Below are 25880 nucleotides of genomic sequence, written 5' to 3'. Positions count from 1 at the left end.
AGCCCAGTCACTTCCCCCCCCCCCCATCCCCCCCCGCCATTCTTGACATGGATATTACATATTGCTTCTGAATCATTTTGCAGTCTCTGACAGTTATTTATGGACCTTTATATATCTATCTTTGTGAGCACGTTATGCTAATGCTTTCATGGGAGTGCCGGCTGCTGCTGTAAGGATAGAATCTGAATAAATAGGGCAGGCTCAGGCAGGATGTCCTCCAGTGGTCAAAAACGGCAGGGCCAGACACACACTAGAAATGAGCGTGGGTGGGAGCCGGGACTCGGAGGACAGCCGACAGTGCAGCCAGGGTGGGAAGGAAGGGAGGGAGGGCGCGCTGTGTGACATGCTGACATCACACTCACACCGCGAGGCAGTCGGATTATGACGGTGGCGGTGGGTGGGCTGGGCTGTGTGCGGCCAGCCCATCCATCCATGAAGAAGCTGCGCAGCTAACAGGGAGCTGTGTGTAAGTGTGACCGGCGGCCGGCAGCGCAGCGGGACTCGGGAGGGGGTGAATGCTGTTAGGGCAGCGAGCGATGCAGCCAGGACTCAGGAGGTTATCCGATCATCACTGTATCAGTGTGCTGCTGTAGTAGCAGTAGCACACAGACAGCGATGATCGGCGTGACGTGTACGGGGGGTGCCTGGTGCGCATAGGCACCCCCTAATGTCCGGCACCCCCCGTGCGCACGCCTATGATGCCAGTGAATCACTGTCACTCAAAGGACAAGGGCTCATATGAGGGAGCTGGAATGACCTGCGGGCTGCAGCAGGTCCCTTGGCCTGAACTCAGCTATCTCCTCCATGACAACACTTATCTCCGCCTGTTAGGGGGTCTGAGTAGGGTAACTCGTCAAGGCAGAGATTAAAGCTCTCTGTCTCTCTCAAAAAAAAAAGTAAATAAAAAAAATCTACGTATATATTTGGTGCGGCCATGGTGATAATTGGCCCAGCAGGGTTACTTTCTTCTAGGTACCCTGATACCTTCCCCAACCCTGTGTACGACTTTGCCCTCCACTTGCTATCCCTTCACTATTCACCTGTGTGCTGGGGCTGTCCCTGACATTTCCCTTCATAGCAGACTATGGTAGCATGTGCAGGGATGAGCGAGCCCAGCATCTCCCTGCTCAGGATGCCCGCTGATGGCGCCACTGCTCGTCAAACAGTTTGGCAGGTGCAGCGGTGGATTGCAGCAACATGGACAGCAGCAGCTTAGCGGTAGCAGGGAAAGCGCCTCTCATGCCTGGCGCCTCCATTGCATCTCTTCTCTGAGTGCGTTGCGCCGGGCCTGCATTCGCAAAATGATGTAAAACAGCTTATGCTGATTAAAATGATATGCTGCATGCCTATATTCTCTGTGCAACCATGGCTGTATCTGCATACGAAATGGTACGCTACATAGAAAACACTGTAATGTACCATTTCGTATGCAGATACAGCCACGGTTGTACTCAGAATATAAGCATGCCGCACATCATTTTAATCAGCATACGCTACTTGTGCATCCTATTTACATAGTGATGGGAATTATATGCATTTTCGGCAAAAAAAGTCCTGACGCTAACAGAGTTGCACAAGACCTGTCAGCTCACTCACGCCAGGCAACTCCTGGTATATGACGTTTTGATACAAGATGTATGAGGACACCTCTATACTGTATATCTACATTGGTGTTTCTTTAATTGGTGCAGTGTGTGCCGTGCACAATGTCGGAGCCTACTGCAATGCGGAGAGGAGGGTGCCCAACCGCAGTCTGCACAGGGGCACTCTCCTCTCTTAAAATGAACCTGTATATCTATCTTATAAAATGACAACTCTGACAAAAAAGGGTAAAATAGATACAGAATAGGAGGAAAAATAGTCCAGAATAGACTGTTTAATTTGAATTATTTGTAATGAATAATGTGTATGTCTGTCATTGAGGCAGGGATGTACTGCTTTCTGTAAGAAGTGTCTCTGATGGTGATGCTATTGTTTACAGTTGTGGAGTGATACTGGTGTGACAGTGTAGTGAGGTTTTTATGACAGTTGTAAGTAGTTTAGGAGTGTGGGTTATGCTGGGGGAAGCACATTGGGAAATAATGCACGTGATCTAGTCTTTCCAATCATGTTACCATGCCATTATATACACACACATATTAGAGATGTGTGGTTTGGTTTTTCTGTAATAGAACACACCCAAACGTAGGGGTTCTGAGTCGAATCAAGTCCCAGTTCCTACTTCCTAATCACTTTGGGGTTTCGTGTGCAACCGTGTCCTGGCTCGGGTCTATTGACTATGTCAGATGAACATGCAGCTCAATTTTAACTAGCTAGTTCACTATCTAGTGCATATTGGTGGTCATTCCGAGTTGATCGCTTGCTGCATTTGTTCGCTGTGCAGCGATGAGGCAAAAAAAACGGCACTTCTGCGCATACGTATGCGGCGCAATGCGCACGTGTGACGTACTATTACAACGAACGATGCAGGGTCTAGCGAAGCATTTCAGTCGCACTGGTGGCTGCAGAGTGATTGACATGAATTGGGCGTTTCTGGGTGTCAACTGACCGTTTTCAGGGAGTGTTCGGAAAAACGCAGGCGTGCCAGTAAAAACGCAGGCGTGGCTGGGTGAACGCAGGGCGTGTTTGTGACATCAAAACAGGAACTGAACAGTCTGAAGTGATCGCAAGTGCTGAGTAGGTTTTGAGCTACTCTAAAACTGCACAAAAAAATCTTTGCAGCCGCTCTGCGATACATTCGTTCGCACTTCTGCTAAGCTAAAATACACTCCCAGTGGGCGGTGGCATAGCATTTGCACGGTTGCAAAAAACTGCTAGCGAGCGAACAACTCGGAATGACCACCCTTGTACCGTGTGCTTGTAACATACGATATTGTATCCGAAGTGTGTCATCACAATAAAGTGAGACGCCATATCTTATGCTAAATCTATTGTGCTAAATCTATGCTATATCTTATTGTGTGTATGCAATATTTTGTTTGTTCAGGAGCTCAGGGAATTTCAAGGGAAATAGTGTAGGATATCTTAACATAACCAAAATCTTACCGTGTGTACCCAGCTAGAACCAAAACCAAAACACGGACATCTATCTATCTATCTATCTATCTATCTATCTATCTATCTATCTATCTATCGCTATCTATACAACCTGTTCTTATGGCAGTCATACAGCTTTTAGGCCAATGAAGCATGTAAAATAGGCTGAGTGCTTCATAGTTCCTTGTATAAGCGTAGAATTGGCTTCCGGAGTGTACAAATATAACATTGTCCCTTTAACGTCAATGTTGGACCACTTGATTTTTTGTTTCAGAACTTAGGGCCACTTGATAGGAAACAGGCTGACAGGGATTGCTTGGTAGGAAATATGCTTTCACATAGTTTCCATCTGTGTCTACTCTAGACATTTCTAGTAATGGTTTATATGCCTTTTCAACCAGTCTTATCTCATTGTGTAAACCTGTGTACACATGTTTCAATCACTTTTATTTACCTCCCATAGAATATTACTGATTAACCATTAACCTCTTCTCAATTTAAATGTATTTACTTGATATAAGTTGTGAATGATTTAGAAGCTGCGGTTATCCCTAGAAGGCAATTAGAGATTGTAAAAGACAAATGAATCTTTGTAAAAATAAATTTGAATTAGAATGAACCTATTGCTAGAAATTAGAACTGGCTCATTTAATAGAGCACTTTATATTACTTATTCCTATCAGTCTAATGTGCGGCTGTTTGACGTAAGTCATGATTATGATGACTAACATGCTCTATTTTGTGAAGCTGAGGGTTAATGCTATATACACAGTAGGTAGCTTATATAAATGTCATTAATTTCTCTAGCTTATGCCTAGAGTTGCTTAATTTTTATTTTTTTAACTACTGTAGTTTAACCATTTTCACTACAGGTGACCATGGCTCCCAATTCAAACTTGCAGAACAAAAGTTCTGACTTACAATCAAACACATTATGTGTATGCTGATTGAAGTTCAGAGATCACATTTGCAGTGTGTTGTTTAAACATTTTCCATGGTGTAACAAGGGAAAGGTGCCATTGGCAGAGATGGCACTGCAGCACCAGCTCCGTATCAGAACCACAGTGAAGTGCTGGGCACCCGCTGTAATCTACAGTTCAAATTAGTGCTCCTGGCTGTACCCGGCGACTGCTCCCCTGAGTCCCGACTGGCTACACTCCTATGCAGCAGTGCTGGTACCAGGGCCGGTGCTGTGCCCCCCTGCAAATTATACATTTGCACCCACCCAAACTTTATTTTCAAAGATACAGCACGCATTTGGTAAAAAAAAGGGGTGTGGTTTCCCAAAGAAGGGGCGTGGCCACATAATAGTAGCCCTATTTCAAATTATGCCACACAATAGCCCCTTACACATATAAATCCCCAGTAGTAGCGCCCCTTATACACCTAAGGCCCACAGAAGTAGCGTCGCTTGTACACATAATGCCTGTAGTAGTAGTAGCGCCACTTATACACATAATGCCTGTAGTAGTAGCGCACCTTATACACATTATGTCCACAGAAATAGCATCGCTTATACACATGCCCAGAGAAGTAGTGCTGCTTATATACAAAATGCCCCTAAATGTAGCGCCCCTTATACACATAATGCCCACAGTAGTATTGCTGTTTATACACATAATACACACAGTAGTAGAGCCACTTATACACATAATGCCCACAAAAGTAGCACTGCTTGCTTATACACATAATGCCCCTAGTTGTAGCACCCCTTACACACAATGCCCACAGAAGTAGTGCCGCTTATACACATAATGCCCACAGTAGCAGTGCCGCTTATATACATAATGCCTGCAGCAGTAGCACCACTTATATACATAATGCTGGCAGTAGTAGCACCACTTATACACATAATACCTGCAGTAGTAGCTCTGCTTATACACATTATGCCCGCAGTAGTTTTACCGTTATACACATAATGCCCCAGTAGTAGCGCTGCTTATACACATGCACACAGTAGTAGTGCTGCTTATACACATAATGCCCACAGAAGTGCCACTTATACACACAATGCCCTCACACACACACACAACACACTTTCTCTATCTCAGCCCCCTTAGTCCCATGTAGCGCCACTCCTTTTTCAGACCCAAACACCAACGCTGTCACAGTGGGGAAGGAGGTTGCTTCAAGCTGCTGGTACCATTGCCCATCATACTGTTTGACAGGCGTAGCAGCAGGAGGGAACCTCAGCAGGGATGCAGAGCAGGAAGAGTACCTCTCCAGTCTAGCGCCTCCCTGCTTTGCATATCTTTGCTGATCAGGTTGCATTGGCCCAGGCTGGATCTTACACAGAATAGTGAGGCATCATATCATCACAATGTCATATGTGTCATCCCCAAGTAGAGCAGCAGTCAGGAAGACAGAGGAGCAAATGCCTAAGCCATCTCTACACTATGGAAAGAATGTAGTCAAAATGTTGACACCAGAGATGATATTGTCACGGTCTCCAGCTGCGACTTAAACCCCGTACCCCGTCCTTTACCGGCCACTTTGCTGTTTTAGCCGCTGCTTGCGGCTCTCCAGAAGCCGCAGGATCGCGTCTTCTGCAGCGCCTCCTGTATCTGAGTCGCCGGCTGAGGACAATCCTCTTTGTTCCCATCCGGTTCCAGTACAGTCACAATCCAGTTCCAGTCCGGTCCCCATCTGGTTCCAGTCTGGGCACCTGTCGGTTCCAGTCCAGTCACCTGTCGGTTCCAGTCCAGTATTCTCATCTCAGTATTACTCCAATGAAGAGAAACTACCTGCAACCTCCCTGTTTCCTATCGACCAACATCAAACCTACACCAGTTCCTGAAGCCTCATTGTATACAGCATCAAGTTCAGCTAGGCCCGTGATAGATATTTTGACATTCTAACATCCTTTCTCTAAAATCGGTGAAATAGTGGCCCACAGGCCATCATCCTGTAACAGATTTTGGGGCAATTACAATTTTCCAAAAAGAACAACAAATGTTGTATGATATATTACACTAACATGTTGCTTATTTTTATACACAGGTGAGGGACATGTTCATGGAGCACAGTCATCTGAAACACTGAAAGCATTTGTGAGGGCCATCATCGTGCATATAAGGCCTTCTAGTATACACTTTAAGGGATTTTGGGCCACATAGGAAAACTCCTGAACAGCTTTGTGGTGGCATCAGACTGCTGGCTCCTGTGTTGCCACAGCAAACTCCCTGCACATCTCACCTGGCGAGGGTAGCCATGACTGAATGCATTTCTCCCCCATCCAGTTTATTAGCTCTGACCAAAGATCCTAACAGGATCATCCACCAGCCTGCAATGTCTGCAGCCCTCCCTTCCCCAGGTGGAATGTATCAGGCATCGCATTTTGGATGTGATACATTCCACCACTTATTCCATGCATAACAGTGTGAATAACACCTGTATGCAAGGGCATAGTTACCATAGATGCAGGGAGTGCAGAGCTGAGAGAGGCCCACCTTCCCTATCACAGCTACATGTGTTATATAGTATATAGAAGGGCATAGCTACCATAGGTGCAGCTGCTATGGGGCTCAGAGTTGAGAGTGACCCACCTTCCCTGTCTACAGGTGTAGCTAGGTGTCATGGTGCAAAGGTATGTTTTAGCACCCTCCTCCCCTGTACTGGCGGCATGTGGTGGCATGTTACATTTGAAAAGAAAAAAAAGAAAAAAATCCTATATTGGTGAAAAGGCTAGTTCTAGACCTTGTGGATCTCAGGGCAAAAGTTTCCTTTGAGCGCCCCTCATGAATAAAGTAAGGACAGTGCACACTGAAGGTGTACACCAAAAATATAGGGGCATGGCTTAATGGGAAAGGGCCATGGCCACAGAATAGTACCAATTCAGATTATACCGCACAGTATTGTTTGTTATTCACATTACACCACTTACTAGTGTCCATTATCAGCATTGCACTACACAGTAATACCCTTTAGACACTTTATGCCACACAGTAGAGCCCCTTAAACATGTTATACCACACAGTAGAGCCCCTTATATATGTTATACAACACAGCAGAGCCGCTTATACATGTTACACCACAGTAGAGCCATTTATACACATTATGACACAGTAGAGTCGCTTATACATGTTACACCGCAGTAGAGCCGCTTATACATGTTACTCTGCAGCTTCCAATGCAGATAGAGGTGCTGCAGCAGCAGCTGGGGCAGAGAGAGGTGCTGCAGCATCAATGTAGCGAGAGATGCTGCAACAGCCGGGGCAGAGAGAGGTGCTGCAGCTGCTGGGGCAGAAATAGGTGCTGCAGCAGCTGGGATAGAGAGAGGTGCAGCAGCAGCCAGGGCAGAAAGAGGTGCTGTAGTAGCGGGGATAGAGAGTGGTGTAGCAGGACAGAAGTAACTCTGCTGCACAGCTACAAGCAGACACTGAGACATATAAAGAGGGCGGCAGAGCTCTGGTATGTGCTGGCTGTCAGTGTATCCTGCTGTCACCCCTGGCCTGCCCTGGACCCTACCTAGTCTTTATATCCACGTCAGTGTGCGCCCCTCTGCTTCTCCTCCTCCTGCCCTGCGGCTGCCTGTACAGCGGCCCGCGGTATATAGTGTAGCGGGCGGAGCGAGGGGGGGTGTTCAGGTGGCAGCGCGCCCTCTAACTTTTCCAGCGCCTGGAGCTCGCGCTCCACCAGAGCCTCCCTCGCTACATCCCTGCCCATGTCACAGTTACATGTATTGTATGCAAAGGCGTAGCTACCATAGGTGCAGGGAGTGTAGCTGCTATGAGGCCAAGAGCTGAGAGGGGTCCACCTTCCCTGTCACAGTTACATGTGTTATATACAAGGGTGTAGCTACCATAGGTGCAGGGAGCGCAGCTGCTATGGGGCCCAGGGCTGAGAGGCTACGCATTTCACTATTGAGTGATATATAGGGGTCCTTACAAACTTTTGCTTTGGAGCCTACAATATATCTAATTATGCCCCTGGACCTACTCATTGTAATGTGGTATTATAATGTTACATAATATGAACTGTGGCACAGTAATGTGGTATAATATGAACTGGGGACATTATATGTTATAATATGAATTGTGGGTACTGTGTGCCGTAAAGTGTACTGGCAGCTCTACAATGTGAATTAGGGCACTACTGTGGGGCATCAAATTAACAACTGCTGTGGAGAGATGTCTCTAGAAGCATTGGGAAATGAGTCCCTTCAAAATATTATGATGGGGCCCACAAAGTTCTGGCTACACCCCTGCCTGTATGTATATACAAACGTGATTAAAATGACAAAGGGCAACTTTTCTGAAAAGAGTTGTCCTTTGTGATGATAGGACTTCCGTATTTATAACCCAGAAGACGTCCTTCTACACATGCGCTGGCCGTCTGAAGTTTTACTTTCAGGAGCTTGTACATATGGGGAATGAGCATATTTTGACTTTAGTATGGTCTGCCTACAGTCTCTTCTCCCTCCCAGGCAGCAATAATGGACAATCCCCAATATTACCAACCCCCTACTGTTGGCTGGTCTTCTTGTATGACTAAATAAAACTTTTTTAGACAAACGGCCCCCAAATTGTTGATTTTTTTCATAATTATCTAATTATATAAATAATGACTAAGCAGGTGACAAACACAAACATTGTATTTTCATACATATCTTAGCATCTCGGCACAATGGCTTGTTCTTCCACAATATTCATATATCACTGCAACTAGCAGGAGTATACGTTTAGAGGTTACTTATTATAAATTGATTTAATTTCTTGGAGAGAATGGTATGACTTACACTGTTACAAGTTCACCAGCATCACTGTATTCATGGTCAGACAATACACTAGAACACAGATACTAAAGCATTTCAGTGGCAAATGTTGGTATTTCTTCTAACTGTTCAAGCTGAAAATATTCAAGACCATACATAATGCAGAAGAAGTAATATAGGGGATTAAAATAATCTTCCACTATCTTCTATCCATAACTTACAGACTTCTCTCTTTTCCTCTGAGAGACTTTGGGGCCTAATCATTATGTTAAATATTGGGAGCTCAGTGGTCCACAATAATTAAGTACTCAACTCACTGTGAGAAGCAGCAGTGGATACAAAATCACCAGAGAAAATCACCATTACTCCGGTGCAGAAACACGCAATACACATCTGCAGAAACAGCTGATTCCCATGAACCTTAGCACTGCTGAGACTGACTCAGCAGAGCTACTGCGCATACGTGAACTTGGGTTCATGCATGCGCGACTTCCGAAAGCAGGAGCCAAACAGGGACAGAGTGATTAAGGTGCAGATACAAACACCATCTGAAGATGGCAAATGTTCCCACAGTCAAGCTCCGAAAATGTTGTTGGAATTATGATGAATAGACCCCTTTGTGTGATAGTTTGGTGAATTTCATTATTACAATCATTACCACTGATAATGTATTTTCCTTTTTTTGCTGTGTGAATGATTAAAGTGTTGTGCAAACTTCTTTGAGTGAGGTTAATGCATTGATACCATTTCAGATGCAGAAAAACACGTGTACAGTACATTTTCCATTTCTAGGGATTTAACAAATACACTGGTTGATATACAAAGGCCATTATTTTAAGTCCAGTAAATAAATGTGTTTTGCGGCCAGCAGGGTCGGATTGGCCCACTGCCCAGCTTACACATGCCCAGCATGATGGCTGCATCTGTGCATTACACACGTCGGGTCTGAAACCACTTGGCTGCATGTCTTTTGGGTTGGAAATTCTAATAATCAGAATTGGTAATGTCCTCAATTCCCTCTCCCACAAATCATCTCTAGCTATGTCCCTGCACTTTGATCTAGGTAAGTGCTTGCACACTATTTTCTATTACTATTATTATATATACATTATTAGTCAATTTCTAGGACTATAAAATAGCCTTTCATCTGCAAAATAAATGAAACTTAATGGCAATTATGTTATATGCATTTTGTTTTCTTAATTGACTAACGTTTATTTTGCCGCTACTTCTACTTATTGCCGCTGGGAAAAAGGGGAACTACTGTAAAGTACACTGGTCTCCAGGTAATTAGCATGTAACTAACCAAAATATATAATCTCAACTCCGTGGTCAGGCCCCGGTGGTGGATTCCGGGGGCGGGGGGGGGGGAAGCTTATATAAAGGGGGTGGGGGAATTAGCTGTCACCTGGTCTGGGTCAGTGGGGGGGGGGGGTTCTGCAAGCTGTCACAGGTTGGGAGATTTGTGCAAGCTGTCACCAGGGAAGGAGGGGTGTTGTGTCTCTGCACCGTGTGTATGCTATTTTGTCACCCCATGTATATGTGCCACTGTCACCCCGTGTATGTCCATCTGTCATCACATGTACAATATGTCCCTCTGTCACTGTTAGCGCTGGGAGGTGCGCGTCCAGGCGTTGCTTAGGAGCCGGGATGCCATGCCTCCCGCTGACCCCTGCCCGGCGCCTAGCAATGTTCAGATGCCAGGTGCAAAGCCTTTCGGTCCCCATCCAGCGCCTAGCAACAGGCAGACGCCGGGCACTGTGAGACGCCAGATCCCAAGCAATGGGGATGGCGGAGGCAGATGGCGTTCCCTGTTGCTGGGTAATTAAGTACTCAGCTGTCTATGTGGGGACGTGCAGCATGGCAGCTGCACGGTATTGTTAATTAAGGTTCAGCAGTGATTGGTGCAGCACCATTTATATTCCTTCCTGGCCTCTCCCAAATCGCTGGTGATAGTTCCTGCTCTGGTGAGAACCTGTCAGCTCATGTGAGAACCTGTCAGCCTGTGATTCTGAGACCCTGCCTGACTGACTTCCTGATCTGATCCAGCTAGCATTGTATTCAGGTTTTGGTGTGAAGTTTTCACACAGGCATTGTCTTGCCTGCATTTCTTTATTGTATCCACCTTGTGCATTGTTGCATTTTGAAATCATTTGTATTTATAGTCTTGTTGTTCATAACACCCTGTGCATTGTAGCATGTGTATAGTGATTGTGTTTTGATTATATTACAACCCGTATTGTTGCACTTACGTTCATTCCTCATATATTCCTCAGTCTGTGTCTTAGCACAGTAGTAAGGTTGTGTCAGGTGACGTCTCAACGTACTGCATTTACCCCTGCCCAGCCTCTGATAGTCACCTTGTATATACATAAAACCTGGAGGCATCTGAGTACGGGGTGGACCTAATTCACCCTGTAAACGCTGGTTTACTTACAGGACTAAAAAGCATATACCTTAAACACACTTGATACACTTTAATATTGAGCAGCTGCGGCCGCGGTAATTAACCTTTCACCTTTATGTTATTCACAGACCTTACGTACACAAAGTCGCACAGTGTACGCACGCCTAAAGGGCGTAGTGACTACAGTTTGCGTACACAGGCCTATACGCACAATACAGCAGCCCGAGTGGCTGTAAATACACTTTAATACCTTAGCAGGGAAAGGAAACACGACACCAGATTGTATTTAAAATGCCAGGTTCCGACACACCAACTTATAATTACTGAAAGGGGGTTACAATAACAATACAATAGAATACTGGCTACAGTCAATAGTACATATGTGTTTGGTTTTTGCCTGCGCTTCCCAGTCTGGTCCTCAGTCATCTGGGAAGATGACCTTTAGAGTCTGTGATAGTGACCTGGCATGCAGCTGTCTCTTTATACAGTGAATTAAAACATAATACAATAGACACTGTGTGCTCTTCTTCCATTGGTTCGGGGGTGGGACATATCCTGTGCATCGGGGATCATTGGTCAGCTCAAGAAGCGGGCGATGGCTAAGACTTGAGATGTGAGTTCTGTTGTTCGCATCTGAGTTCCCGCCCCATGACCAGTTAAACCCATCACATTAATCATACATTAATCTGGTATTATTAATAACTTAATGTGGTAATATATGATAATATTCTTATTCCCACCAGATTAATGTTTACGTGACTCTGAACAATATGATCCCACACATGATATGATTATCTATTTCCATCCTCAAGATATACATATATCCACATATATCCATATATATATATATATATATATATATATATACATACACACACACACACACACACACACATACTCCTGCTATTACAATTTGTTAGGACTTTTATATATATATATATATATATATATATATATACATCTCCAAGAGTTTAGACTATGAATGTTATTACCTCAGATTTCTAAATGTCTGGTTTGTATTTTTGTTAGCTATTGCTAATTTAGTTTCTCCTCAGCCTAGGTTCCTGGGTATTGTCTTTTTGTTTGTCTTGTTTTCAGACAAGACAATGACAATCCAGTATTTATTGTTGTCGACAGAAACTGGGCTACCCTAGAATAATAGGAGTAAACAAAGGTGTTTGCCTTCTTCATAGAATTTCAAAGCTTTGTGTAAATAAGGCCATTGTATTTAAGTCTCTGGGAGTTTAATTTATGTGTGACCGATCTTCATTCTATTAGAAGAGGAAGCAGACAGTGGGGGATTTATGCAATATATGTATTAGATATATATGTCTTTGTGGCTTTTCCATGCAAGTACAAATTCCACTGTAATTACTCATACCACGCTCTAATACGCAGGACTGCGGAAGCGACCATACGCAAATTGCGAATATGTGCACGCACGGACAAATACGTACGCACACGGAGGCCATCTATGTGGTGTTTGTACGTAATGTGTGTACTGTAATATTTTCTGACTTCGACAGTCCACCCTTTGGCAGTCATCAATAACTGCCACTAACTAATCAATAAACAGGAAAAAAATATTACCTATACAATATATACAAAAACTTGGATGATTAGGGGAGAGTTGTAGGTGGGAACTGTATGACTTAGTGGGATAGTAAAAAGCATGTATGTATGAATCCATGTCTGAGGGGCATGTATCATCATGCCGTGTATGTTCTAAATAAGCTTCGAGGTATTGCGAAGTATACATTAAATCCTTCTCATCCCGTATTAAGGGTCTGTAAATGGGCCAACAAACACTACCGAGCTCTTTTCGGCTTCTTGTTCCAACAAATGGGGTGCACATTTAGTTGATGATACATGGAGGGGGAACATATGTGAGTGCTAGTATATGTGGATATCACCTGTCGACTATGTGTGCCATTAACTGGAGGTTGAAGAGATGAAGATAAGACACATATATAAAAATACATTCACATAAACATTTTAGATAGGGCTGACGTCTTTTCCAGTTGGATGTATCTGGGCAGAGGCGGAGACAAAGACAAACGGGTGAAAGAAACAGGCCATGAAATTCATTTGCAATCCTTATCATAACGCCGTCTCTATGGATGGATTGTAGATTAAATCTGCTGCTATAACAGCGCCCTCGCTCCTTAGACTCATCAAATTTGTGCCGTGCTTGCGCCGCATTAGAATTTGAACACACCTAAATATTAAACCAATAATTATGATGACTCCCAGGATACAAAGGAGAAACTTCCCCACACTCATAATGACATTTTGAGCCCACTCTCCTAAACCTGAGAACCATTTGCGTGGGTTCAGCCATGAGACCCAGCCGGTCAGTGCATTACTCACAGTCGCTAAGGTAAGGTTGTGTTTCCTCCTGAACTCCCACTTCAACTGCAAGATCTCGTCCATCTTCTGATCGATGATCTCCATTGGGTCGTCAGTGCTGTTCGTAATATATGTACAGCACTTCACACCATATTGAGTTGCCAGAGTAACACAGTACCCACCCGTCACGGCTGTGACATAATTAAGGACCATCCTGTGCTGAATCAGTTCCTTCTTGTAGGCTTGTAACTCCCTTCCTGTGTACCTGAAGGTGTCATACATCTCAGTGTTATTATCTATCAAGTTCGCTAGCGCATGGATATACTTATAATTTATAGTTCCTCTGACTGTACGGGTAATGTTTAATGCAAGAAGGAACTGAATCCCGGTGGATTCATGGATTAAATCAGAGGCTGCGTGCTCTGCCCTATCTATGAGGTGTCTCTTGATGATGTGTTCATAGTGAGTATGAGTATAAGGAGCCTGAGCACTGCGGTGAACGTCTTTCATTTTATCATGGGTTATGGTCATGACCTCCGGTAGTACTCTCCCAATATAACACAATCCCTCTGAGCTCGGGGCAAGCCACTTGTACGCCTTCCTCCCACATATAAAATAGGCATCATCTGGGAGAACATAGGGGACAAAATGTAACATCACCATATTGCAAACTTTCCAAGTAAAGAAACCAATCCCTAGTTCTCCCATCTGCTCAGTACAAGTGTCGGGCTGGATGATATGGGCACAATACCCTGACGATACTTTTCCAACTCACATGGTCTTGCTTCCACGGATATACCTATACCGAAAATACCTCCCACTGTTGGCTATTTGGCGTACAAGTTCAGAGTCTATGGGTATCCTATCAGCTCTGTGTGAAAAGGTCATTGTCTGGTTATTCCACGTCACTTCCCAATTTCCCGTTTTTTTTGGTAATTGGAAATATTAAAACACAATAAGGACCTGTCTACATGATACTGGTGGAGCTTCAAACTAGGGGGCCTAGAGATATGGAATTTCTTATCTACCGGTCTCCCACCTCGTAATTTGAGTACCTCATCTATTGCTAAAGGGTTATGGTACGAATCCTGACTTACTCTGACCTTGAGGTACCTGTGAGCACACCCAGCATTCTGTCTGGTTTAAGACCTTACCCACTAGTGAGTGGTAATCACTCAACGGATGGCGGTCCATGTCAATATTAAGGTTGGACTGACATCTCTGGATGCACCCATCCTCGACTATATTCTCACAATTCCTACAAATACAATATTCATCAGACAATAACCCTTCACAGTGCCTCCGAGCTCCATGACTACAAGAGCGCTTACTGATACCAGCCTTTACTCGAGTGATGTGCTGCTCCTGAGATCCTACAAATTCGTACTCGCCATCAGAACCCATTCCAGATCCCTGCTCGACCTCTCTGGGACCATCACCAAAACAAATTGTCCTGATCAAAAACAGAATTACTAGTAGAACCCGAAACGCAGTCTCTTGTGATTGATCCATTTCGTTAGGGGAAAGAAGGAAAATAAGAAGGAGAAAAGAAAGGAAAATGCAGGGGAAGGTGAAAAAAGAAAATGGTGCGACAACCGTTCTAGATCTTGTTGCTCTCTGTGCTCAGATACCCTTCAACAGTCCTGCCTCTCAACTTTCCCGGAACAAACACTCCAGTGATACGAGTTCTCTACACTCTGCTCTTTGTCACGAGTTCTCTCCGGGTCAGCGACCTTCTTGCAGTGGGACGAGTGGACCCAAGTCTCTCTTTCGGCGACCTTTAGTGCTGTCGTGCTGGTTAACAAGACTTGATATGGTCCTTCCCACCTGTCTTTGAGGCAACCTGAGCGTAAGAAATTTTGAATCATCACATAATCCCCAGGCTCAATGTCATGACAATTACTGTTCGGTAGGTCAGGAATCACCAGCTTTAGATTTCTTTGTTGATTTCTCAGATGCTGGCTCATCCCAACCAAATATTTCACAGTCACTTAATTATTACATTTCAAATCATCCTGGGGGGTCTATCATTACATGAGGTTGTCGACCAAAAAGAATTTCAAAGGGTGATAAGTCAAGTGGAGACCTGGGAGTGGTTCTGATGCTGTACAACACTAGTGGCAAAGCTTCTGGCCACACAATCCAGTTTCAGCCATTACTCTGCTCAGCTTGTTCCCATCAGTTTGCACATGACCTGAAAGACTTCACCTGTAAAATGGGTACCCCTGTCACTTTCAATCATTCTAGGGATACCATATCTACACACAAATTCCTGCACAATTTTCTTTGCAGAGAACGTAGCAGTATTTGTGGCAGCAGGGAACGCTTCTACCCAATTGGAAAATACATCAATGCAAACTAACACATATTTCAAATTCCTACAGGGTGGTAACTGTATGAAGTCGATTTGTATTACCTGAAAAGGTCCGTCTGTAGGAGGGATATGGAAAGGCTCTGTTGGTATTTTCTTTCCAATATTCTTCCTCAAGCAAGTAAAACATGTCATTGCTCTCTGACCTGCATGAGAATAGAATCCTGGCGCACACCAGTAGGCTCTCATCAGCCTGCACATACCCTCTTTGACTAGATGAGTCAGACCATGTTCCACCTCAGCTAGACTTGGAAGGTATGCTATGGGGGCTACTGGCTTTCCGTGTCCACCTGTCCACAGTCCTGAGGACTCCTGGCCATACCCCTTTGTCCCCCAGACTGCCTTTTCCTGTAGGGAACACAAATTTTTCATTTTAATTTACTATCGTGTGTTATCAGTTGTGTGAAGTAAACTGTCTCTGGATGAGTGGAGAGAGATGAAAAAAATAGTAAATTAAAATGAAAAATGTCAGGTTTGGCATTCACCAACAGGCTGTAACACCATCATGCATATCGGTGTCTGTACACAGTCTCCCTTCACCAGTATTCTCATTCTCCACCCCTTGTGCATGACCAGGCACACTGCATTAATACTGGTGTCCTTTTGTCCTTATGCTGGTGAGATATACTGGATTTGGGCAGAGCTCTGAAGGACCGAGTAGGCATGTGGCATTTGAACTGTGATCGAGGTCCATATATTGTACCCTCCTGTCGGTGAACGTAAGAGATGAGGAGGAAACTTTGAAGAAAAATCACATAGAGGTTAGTAACAGATAAGTTTGCAGAGGCAAAGAGGATTTTATAAAATTTTGACAACTGGATTGTTCACTATGGGGAAGTGATTCTCTATTGTCTATACCCCTATCTGGGATTTTGGCTGATGGGGCTATCCTGTCAGAGCCTGTAAACTTATTGTCATCAGCTTCTCCTCCTGTTGTTTACTGCGCAAGCACTATTCTCGTGGTGTTCCATTGCGCACTCTCTAAGACAAGCTACTGTGGCCCCTCTCCAATTAGGCAAAGATGTTTGTACCCTGTCCCTTACTGTCTTATTGAGTCCGTCCATTAGCACAGAGACAGCCACCTCCCTGTAATTCGCATCGTTCCCTGTATCTGATATCCCAATGTATCTATCCATTATTTGCAGGGCCCGATGGAAATATTCAGATGCCATTTCATTTTCCCTCTGTTTTATGGAGAAAATTCTTCTCCACTTAACAGTAGTGGGGAAATACAACTCTAGTTGCCTGTTAATTCGTTCCACATTCTCCTGATTGTTTCCATCAGTCATAGGACTATCCGATTCTAATCTACAATCAGTGATACATTTTTTGGGGTGTCAATATTAGGGGGTAGGCACGCTTTCAAAAATATCCGCCAATCTTTGTTAGCTGGTTCATGAGCATTACCCAGATCTCTTATAAACTTCTGACATCTGGCTAAATACTTCCGGGGATCGGGGAAGTCTGAAATGATTGACCGCAGCTCAGCTCTGGACCATGGGCAATACATTGGATTATTCCTGGTGAGGATTACTCCCTGACTATAGGTTCCCCCATTGGGAGTTACTATTTCCAAGACAGGATGTAATCCTACCATTCCGTTCCTAATCTGTTTGCTGTAAGGTGTTGTTGTCTCTGTGTAATGACCCGTCTCACACTTACCGGTAGCTGTGACCTCACCAGTTCTTTCAGTGGGGAATACTGTTACTGCTCTAACTGGATGGACAGGCCCCACCTGAGTTTCCTGCAAGGCGACTGCCTGAATGAGAGCTGCGATTTGGCTGGGTCCTTCATCTTCCTGTGACCTATAACCTTGAAAAGACTTCAAAACAGGATACATCTTGCAAAAATTAGGGTTAATACATTTCTCTTGCATTATACTATTATTCAAAGATATACCATTGACTGTAGCCATCTCTTCCCTCTCGACCTGTGTCGATAATGTTGTGTTTGTGTCCTCATTCCTGCTAGGTTTGGAACCTGCTTTGCGGGTTTGTAGCCTTTGCATTTCCCCCTCTTGTTGCCATAGTTTTAAACAATCGTTATGTCTGATCCTTTGTTTTCTGGATTTAATTAGACATATTTTACTGCCTACATTCTGTTGTACCTCTGGTTCAAAGCTGCCCACCCTATGGAATGATACCCTATCGTTGTCAGTCATACGTACCCATTCATCACAATAAACTTCAGCGTATGGACCATATTTTCCACACATGATAAACCTTGCTGACCCTTTTGGTCTTTCTTCTTCAGCCTGAACCCTGCACAAACGTCTCTCACTTGAGCAACTGGCTCCCATATTTGTGGGTCTTTTTAATAACTAAAAAAAAATTCCCACAAACACCAAAATACTCAATGTAAGTAGACGGTGAAAGTTCTTAGAGCGCTTTCACCCACTCCTGCCCACGTTGGCCGGTACCACCATACACTGTCGATAGCGAAGGTGATGTACCCAACTTAGGGCTCCTATCAGACCTTACAGCACCGTAATTTCTTTCGGTGGAGGTTCTGTTGGAATATTTTCCTGAGAGAGGCAGCGAAAAATTCCTTTTCAGTATATTTCTACTGGAATTTTTTTGTAGGGTGAAAAACAGAGACATTAGATAACTATCCTTCACCCTTTCCAGTGAAAGACCACCAGGGAGATTTCCCGACCTTATCAAAGAAAAACCCCTTTGTCTATACAATCACGTCTGTGTATGCTTTTCCACAGCGCATATGACACAATGGTATCACGTTGTGCTGTGTAGAACAAACGGACATGCGATGCAATAGCACAGCCTATAGATACTAGTTATCTATATGCCCTACGATTGCTGTAGACCACCTAGCCTAGACCACTCCAGATCACCTAGTTGTATGGGACACCTAGACCACTTCAGATCACTTAGACCACTTAGTTCTAATCACGCAAGGTAGCGAACCCTACGCCACTGGGCCTCTACTAACCCAGTGTTACCACTCCAGCCACTTAGACCACTTCAGTTCCTGGGTTCAGCTCCACTCACTCCGCTTTCACTCACTTAAATACGCTTTGTTTTTCTGTACAGAAAATTTTCACTTGTTCTGATTGGCAGCTTTACCCCCAGAGGCAATACAATTTAAACAAAAGTTTTATACTAATCTGCTTTAGAAACCGGATAGTTTTGTGCTATTGTAGCATAGATACTATCCCACCTTTTAACTAAATGACACTATTGTGTAATTTGTACTTAGCGCCCGCACTCTTATGCACTTTGCGTAAACACGCGACCGTGCGTGTCTTTTACTCTGCGTGCGCGGTCCTGTACTTTGTCCAAGACACGTGTACAAAACCGTGTGTCCGCAATAAAACAAATCCCACAACTCTATAAATGTGAGCAATACTAACTACTATTGCCCACTAGACACAACTTGTTCTGTATAAACCTTTATGCAGACCTGTGTTTGTGTCTTTACACTTACTTCCTTAAATACTGTTATTTCAATTTTAACTATATAGCAACAAATGTATCCGTTTTCACACAGATCTAAATGAATGTAATAATCCATAATTTAAATGATATGATTCAGATTGGAGAGCTATCTTGCAGAACATACACTGATATAAATATACACATAATTACAATAATATTATATATATATATATATATATATATATATATATAGCCAGTGATGGTTCTCTGGGACGGATTACTGCTCCTCTCCTCTATACAAAAAGAACCAGGCGGCACTCCACGGATTTAAACAAGTATAAATGTATTCAAAGTGAATCAAAGCATTACAAGCATAGTGGACACCAACGTTTCAACGCCTCCTGGGCGTTTTTGTCAAGGTGCTACGCTGTGTTGTGGAAAACAAAACAAATACCTACTAACATTACCGTTGTCTTTTCTTACCTTTTAAAGGTATGTGTGTAAGGCTGCCTCCCCTCCATGCCGGCGTCCTCCTCGGACCGGGAGCCGCGTCCACTAGCACTTCCGGGTAGACGCAGCGGGCTTGATGACGTTCATCACTGCGTCCCACCTGATTGGCCTGCGTGCTGCTGTACTCCGTTGCCAGGGCCGCCGTCACTATGAAAACGGGAAACAGGAAGAGTAACCATATCGTGATTGTATATTGGAGCACCTAGGCTCCGTGATCGATTATATAATACTGTGACTAGAACAGTGCTGCTCTGTGTTACCACCACCGGTTAAAAACAACTAGGGAACGAACCATAGCACCCCTTATGTGTTTTAAATGGGATTTACTGTCCTACTAAATATCGATACAGGGATGTAAATACTGAGATAAACATACGTAGGATGCCCCAAGACTCCTAAATGGATGCTAAGCACATACAATCTGCTATACCCACAGCTTCTCTAAGCTGGACAAGGAATTATAGAAAAAAGGTTATGTATACATACTATGTGTGGAAGAAAAATATCTATAGCTAAACTGTACAGTTTCACTGTATAAGACCGAGCTGGTTTAACTATATATTATACTGATAGAGCTCTAAGCACCTATTCCTATGATAAATAAACATTCCACTGAATTTGCTCATTCAGTCCCCTGGGGGTCAGAGTGTCCAATTCATGAATCCACTTGGTTTCCTTCTGTGACAAGATCTTCGCTCTGTCTCCCCCTCTACTCATTTTTGGTACGTGGTCGATGATGGTATATTTAAGTTGACTCAGTTGATGGTTGGCCTGTTTGAAATGTCTCGCCACCAGCTGATCTTTGCCCTTTCCATCCAAGGTTGCTCTTATCGCCGAGCGGTGTAGGGCCATCCTCTCCCGGAAAGTCCTAGTGGTCTGACCCACATAGATCAAACCGCATGGACATATGATCATGTAGATCACAAATGAAGACGTGCATGTGACAAAGTGAACATTGTGACATTGTATGTGCTTAGCATCCATTTAGGAGTCTTGGGGCATCCTACGTATGTTTATCTCAGTATTTACATCCCTGTATCGATATTTAGTAGGACAGTAAATCCCATTTAAAACACATAAGGGGTGCTATGGTTCGTTCCCTAGTTGTTTTTAACCGGTGGTGGTAACACAGAGCAGCACTGTTCTAGTCACAGTATTATATGATCGATCACGGAGCCTAGGTGCTCCAATATACAATCACGATATGGTTACTCTTCCTGTTTCCCGTTTCCATAGTGACGGCGGCCCTGGCAACGGAGTACAGCCGCACGCAGGCCAATCAGGTGGGACGCAGTGATGAACGTCATCACGCCCGCTGCGTCTGCCCGGAAGTGCTAGTGGACGCGGCTCCCGGTCCGAGGAGGACGCCGGCATGGAGGGGAGGCAGCCTTACACACATACCTTTAAAAGGTAAGAAAAGACAACGGTAATGTTAGTAGGTATTTGTTTTGTTTTCCACAACACAGCGTAGCACCTTGACAAAAACGCCCAGGAGGCGTTGAAACGTTGGTGTCCACTATGCTTGTAATGCTTTGATTCACTTTGAATACATTTATACTTGTTTAAATCCGTGGAGTGCCGCCTGGTTCTTTTTGTATAGAGGAGAGGAGCAGTAATCCGTCCCAGAGAACCATCACTGGCTACACTTTGGAAGGAGGGCACCCCGGTGGCTGTTAAATGGACAGTGAGTGCCACTATTACACGCATGGATATATATATATATATATATATATATATATATGAACAAAGGATGAGGTAGTAAAGGCGACCGCTGGTGTCAATCAAATGCAGAGAATAGGCAGTTACATAAAAATTAAAATTTATTTAAACTGTGGTGCACTAAAACAAAATCGAGTAAAAAAGTGGAAGTTGATACAGTAAAAATAATATGCACAGGGGGGTGAATAAAATGCTTAAAAAATTACAATTAACATAAAAAAAGGTACATGGGACATAAAAACATATGGGATTAAAAAAGTCAAAAATTCAAGAAAGGAGTGAAATATCTTAACTTAGTAGTTGAGGTTTAGATCAAATCAGCACCCAACGCGACACTTCCGCGCCTTTGCTGGGGATCCTTGATGCGGCGGACAAGTTCCTGTGTGCGTAGGGGAACACCGTCCTCCGGAGGCCATTCCCTTGTCACGGCTGTTCCTCAATGCCCTTGTAGTTGCGGCGGCCATGTTTTTGGAGTCAGATTCACATAGAGAGATTCCCCGAGTTAAATTTTTCATCTGGAATATTGTCCTTTGCCCAGCACTTTGTACATCTCCATAGTCAGTCATACATATGTATAAAATAAAAAATGGGGTCAGGGGTTTGTATTGGCACAGTTTTAATGTGAACAAAAAACAATAATAAAATATATAGCAAAGCAGGTGTACTGCATATCTTTACTTAGTGGTAGTATTATTGCTGACATGGTGGAGAAGAGAGGAGAACTTGTATAGGAGAGGCACAGTTGCCATACCGCATATAGGAAGATATGCATAAACTGGGACTAGTGTCATTTTAGTATGTAAAGATAGTTATAAAAAAAAGAGGAAGAAGAAGCAGTAAGAGCATTAAAGTTTAAGACACAGTGATGTGAACATAATATGAAGTCCTTTGTGGGAGTGGGAGAACCCCAAAGGAATTTGTTAGAAAAATGGGAAGACGGCATTATATCAAAGGATTAATTAGTGCTAAAACGGGTAGCAAGATGTATATACACATAATTAATAGAGCATTCCTCCAAGTTTTTCCCGGCATCTCCAAAGTTACAACACCCGATCTTCTAAGGAGGTCTCCCATCCTTATACTGGCCGGGCCCAGCCTTGCTTAGCTTCCAAGATCAGACGGTATTGGGCGTCCCCAGGGTGGTATGGTTGTAATAATAACGTGGGAGCACTAGGCATGAGCTCAGAATTAGCCGTATATACAGAAAACAGTATCCAGGCCTGGATGCTAGGGTCTGAGGAGTGTAACAGAATTACAAGACAGTATTGAAAAAAAGATATTTCTAGGCGAGAATCCACATATCAAAGAGAAATATATATTTGAGTAGGGGGAAAGAGATGGAATAGAGGGATCATAAAAGTGGGGCATTTGATGTCAATTGCTTCAAGTCCTCTGTTCTGTCCTTTTGAAAGATTACAGCACCTGATCTCCCCTGGAGGTCTCCCAGCCAGGTACTGGTCAGGCCCAGACACTGCTTCGCTTCCAAGATCGGCCGGAGTTGGGCATGTCCAGTGTGGTATGGCTGTAAACTTGTTCAGGAGACAGGGATCTAGTGGCAGGTCCAAGGTAAGAAGTAAAGGGGGCTAGTATCCAAGAAAAGCTTACATTACAGGAAAGGTGCAATTTCATATCCTTCAGTGAAGCCGTCTGGGTGCAGGGTGTTCAGTTCGTAGATCCAGAACATCTCTCTCCTGGACAGTAGGTTTGAGAGATCACCTCCTCTGTCTCCCAGGGATACCATTTCAATGCCTTTGTAGGTTAGTGCCTCTGGGTCAGAGTTGTGGTGTTGGTGAAAGAGTCTTGATACAGCGTGCGTTAAGACTTTGTTTCTTACGTTTCTGATGTGCTCTTGGATGCGAAGTTTCAATGCCCTCTTGGTTTTTCGGATGTACTTCATTTTGCATGGGCATTCCAGAAGGTAGATCACTGATGTTGTATTGCAGTTAATAAACTGTTTGATCCGATACTCTTTATTGGTGTTGGTATTGAAAAAGGTTTTTCTGTTTTGGTGAAGATATCTGCAAATGTTGCATCTGCCACATTTGAAACTCCCCACACACTTCGGCATGGTGTTTATTGCTTCAGGGTTTCTTAGCATGCTGGGTGCCACAAGATCCTTTAGGCTTTGAGATTTCCGAAAGACCAATCTTGGTTCTTTGGTGAGGTAGTCCTTCAGAATGGGATCCATTAGCAATATGTGCCAGTGTTTCTTGAGTGTTTGTTTGATAAGATTCTCGTGCCTACTGTATGTGGTGATAAACTTCACTGTATCCTCTTTATTCTCCTTCGAATTGTATTTGAGAAGGTCTCTTCTATCCAAATTTTTTGTTCTGGCAGTAGCTCCTTCCAGAAGTCGAGTGGGATACCCCTTTTCCCTGAACCTTTCCTGGTACACTTCGAGTTGTTTGTCTCTGTCTTCACTGTCTTCATATCATTCTCCGAAATGTGTGTTAAAAAGAGGATACAGTGGACTACCTCACCAAAGAACCAAGATTGGTCTTTCGGAAATCTCAAAGCCTAAAGTATCTTGTGGCACCCAGCATGCTAAGAAACCCTGAAGCAAGAAACACCATGCCGAAGTGTGTGGGCAGTTTCAAATGTGGCAGATGCAACATTTGCAGATATCTTCACCAAAACAGAAAAACCTTTTTCAATACCAACACCAATAAAGAGTATCGGATCAAACAGTTTATTAACTGCAATACAACATCAGTGATCTACCTTCTGGAATGCCCATGAAAAATGAAGTACATCGGAAAAACCAAGAGGGCATTGAAACTTTGCATCCAAGAGCACATCAGAAACGTAAGAAACAAAGTCCTAACGCACGCTGTATCAAGACACTTTCACCAAAACCACAACTCTGACCCAGAGGCACTAACCTACAAAGGCATTGAAATGGTATCCCTGGGAGACAGAGGAGGTGATCTCTCAAACCTACTGTCCAGGAGAGAGATGTTCTGGATCTACGAACTGAACACCCTGCACCCAGACGGCTTCACTGAAGGATATGAAATTGCACCTTTCCTGTAATGTAAGCTTTTCTTGGATACTAGCCCCCTTTACTTCTTACCTTGGACCTGCCACTAGATCCCTGTCTCCTGAACAAGTTTACAGCCATACCACACTGGACATGCCCAACTCCGGCCGATCTTGGAAGCGAAGCAGTGTCTGGGCCTGACCAGTACCTGGCTGGGAGACCTCCAGGGGAGATCAGGTGCTGTAATCTTTCAAAAGGACAGAACAGAGGACTTGAAGCAATTGACATCAAATGCCCCACTTTTATGATCCCTCTATTCCATCTCTTTCCCCCTACTCAAATATATATTTCTCTTTGATATGTGGATTCTCGCCTAGAAATATCTTTTTTTCAATACTGTCTTGTAATTCTGTTACACTCCTCAGACCCTAGCATCCAGGCCTGGATACTGTTTTCTGTATATACGGCTAATTCTGAGCTCATGCCTAGTGCTCCCACGTTATTATTACAACCATACCACCCTGGGGACACCCAATACCGTCTGATCTTGGAAGCTAAGCAAGGCTGGGCCCGGCCAGTGTAAGGATGGGAGACCTCCTTAGAAGATCGGGTGTTGTAACTTTGGAGATGCCGGGAAAAACTTGGAGGAATGCTCTATTAATTATGTGTATATACATCTTGCTACCCGTTTTAGCACTAATTAATCCTTTGATATAATGCCGTCTTCCCATTTTTCTAACAAATTCCTTTGGGGTTCTCCCACTCCCACAAAGGACTTCATATTATGTTCACATCACTGTGTCCTAAACTTTAATGGTCTTACTGCTTCTTCTTCCTCTTTTTTTTATAACTATCTTTACATACTAAAATGACACTAGTCCCAGTTTATGCATATCTTCCTATATGCGGTATGGCAACTGTGCCTCTCCTATACAAGTTCTCCTCTCTTCTCCACCATGTCAGCAATAATACTACCACTAAGTAAAGATATGCAGTACACCTGCTTTGCTATATATTTTATTATTGTTTTTTGTTCACATTAAAACTGTGCCAATACAAACCCCTGACCCCATTTTTTCTTTTATACATATGTATGACTGACTATGGAGATGTACAAAGTGCTGGGCAAAGGACAATATTCCAGATGAAAAATTGAACTCGGGGAATCTCTCCATGTGAATCTGACTCCAAAAACGTGGCCGCCGCAACTACAAGGGCATTGAGGAACAGCCGTGACAAGGGAATGGCCTCCGGAGGACGGTGTTCCCCTACGCACACAGGAACTTGTCCGCCGCATCAAGGATCCCCAGCAAAGGCGCGGAAGTGTCCCGGCATACGTAGCCGGCGCATGCGCACTTTGCGAAACAGGACGCCGGATGTGGGGCGGATATGAGGTCACA

At 43.9% G+C, this 25880-nt stretch overlaps 4 pseudogenes; 2 read left to right on the top strand and 2 right to left on the bottom strand.

Moving 5' to 3' along the window:
- Positions 1-22537: 22537 nt before the first annotated feature.
- On the bottom strand, positions 22538-22656 carry LOC134944653 (5S ribosomal RNA; annotated as a pseudogene).
- A 254-nt stretch (positions 22657-22910) lies between these two features.
- Positions 22911-23030, bottom strand: LOC134945213 (5S ribosomal RNA; annotated as a pseudogene).
- A 1579-nt stretch (positions 23031-24609) lies between these two features.
- LOC134945204 (5S ribosomal RNA) lies at positions 24610-24729 on the top strand (annotated as a pseudogene).
- Positions 24730-24983: 254 nt separating this feature from the next.
- On the top strand, positions 24984-25102 carry LOC134948160 (5S ribosomal RNA; annotated as a pseudogene).
- The last annotated feature ends 778 nt before the right edge of the window (positions 25103-25880 follow it).

The sequence above is a fragment of the Pseudophryne corroboree genome, chromosome 1, assembly GCF_028390025.1.
Source record: "Pseudophryne corroboree isolate aPseCor3 chromosome 1, aPseCor3.hap2, whole genome shotgun sequence".
In the NCBI taxonomy this organism is placed as follows: domain Eukaryota; kingdom Metazoa; phylum Chordata; class Amphibia; order Anura; family Myobatrachidae; genus Pseudophryne; species Pseudophryne corroboree.
The sequence above is the reverse complement of the archived record's forward strand: the minus strand, read 5'-3'. Positions and strand labels throughout refer to the sequence as shown.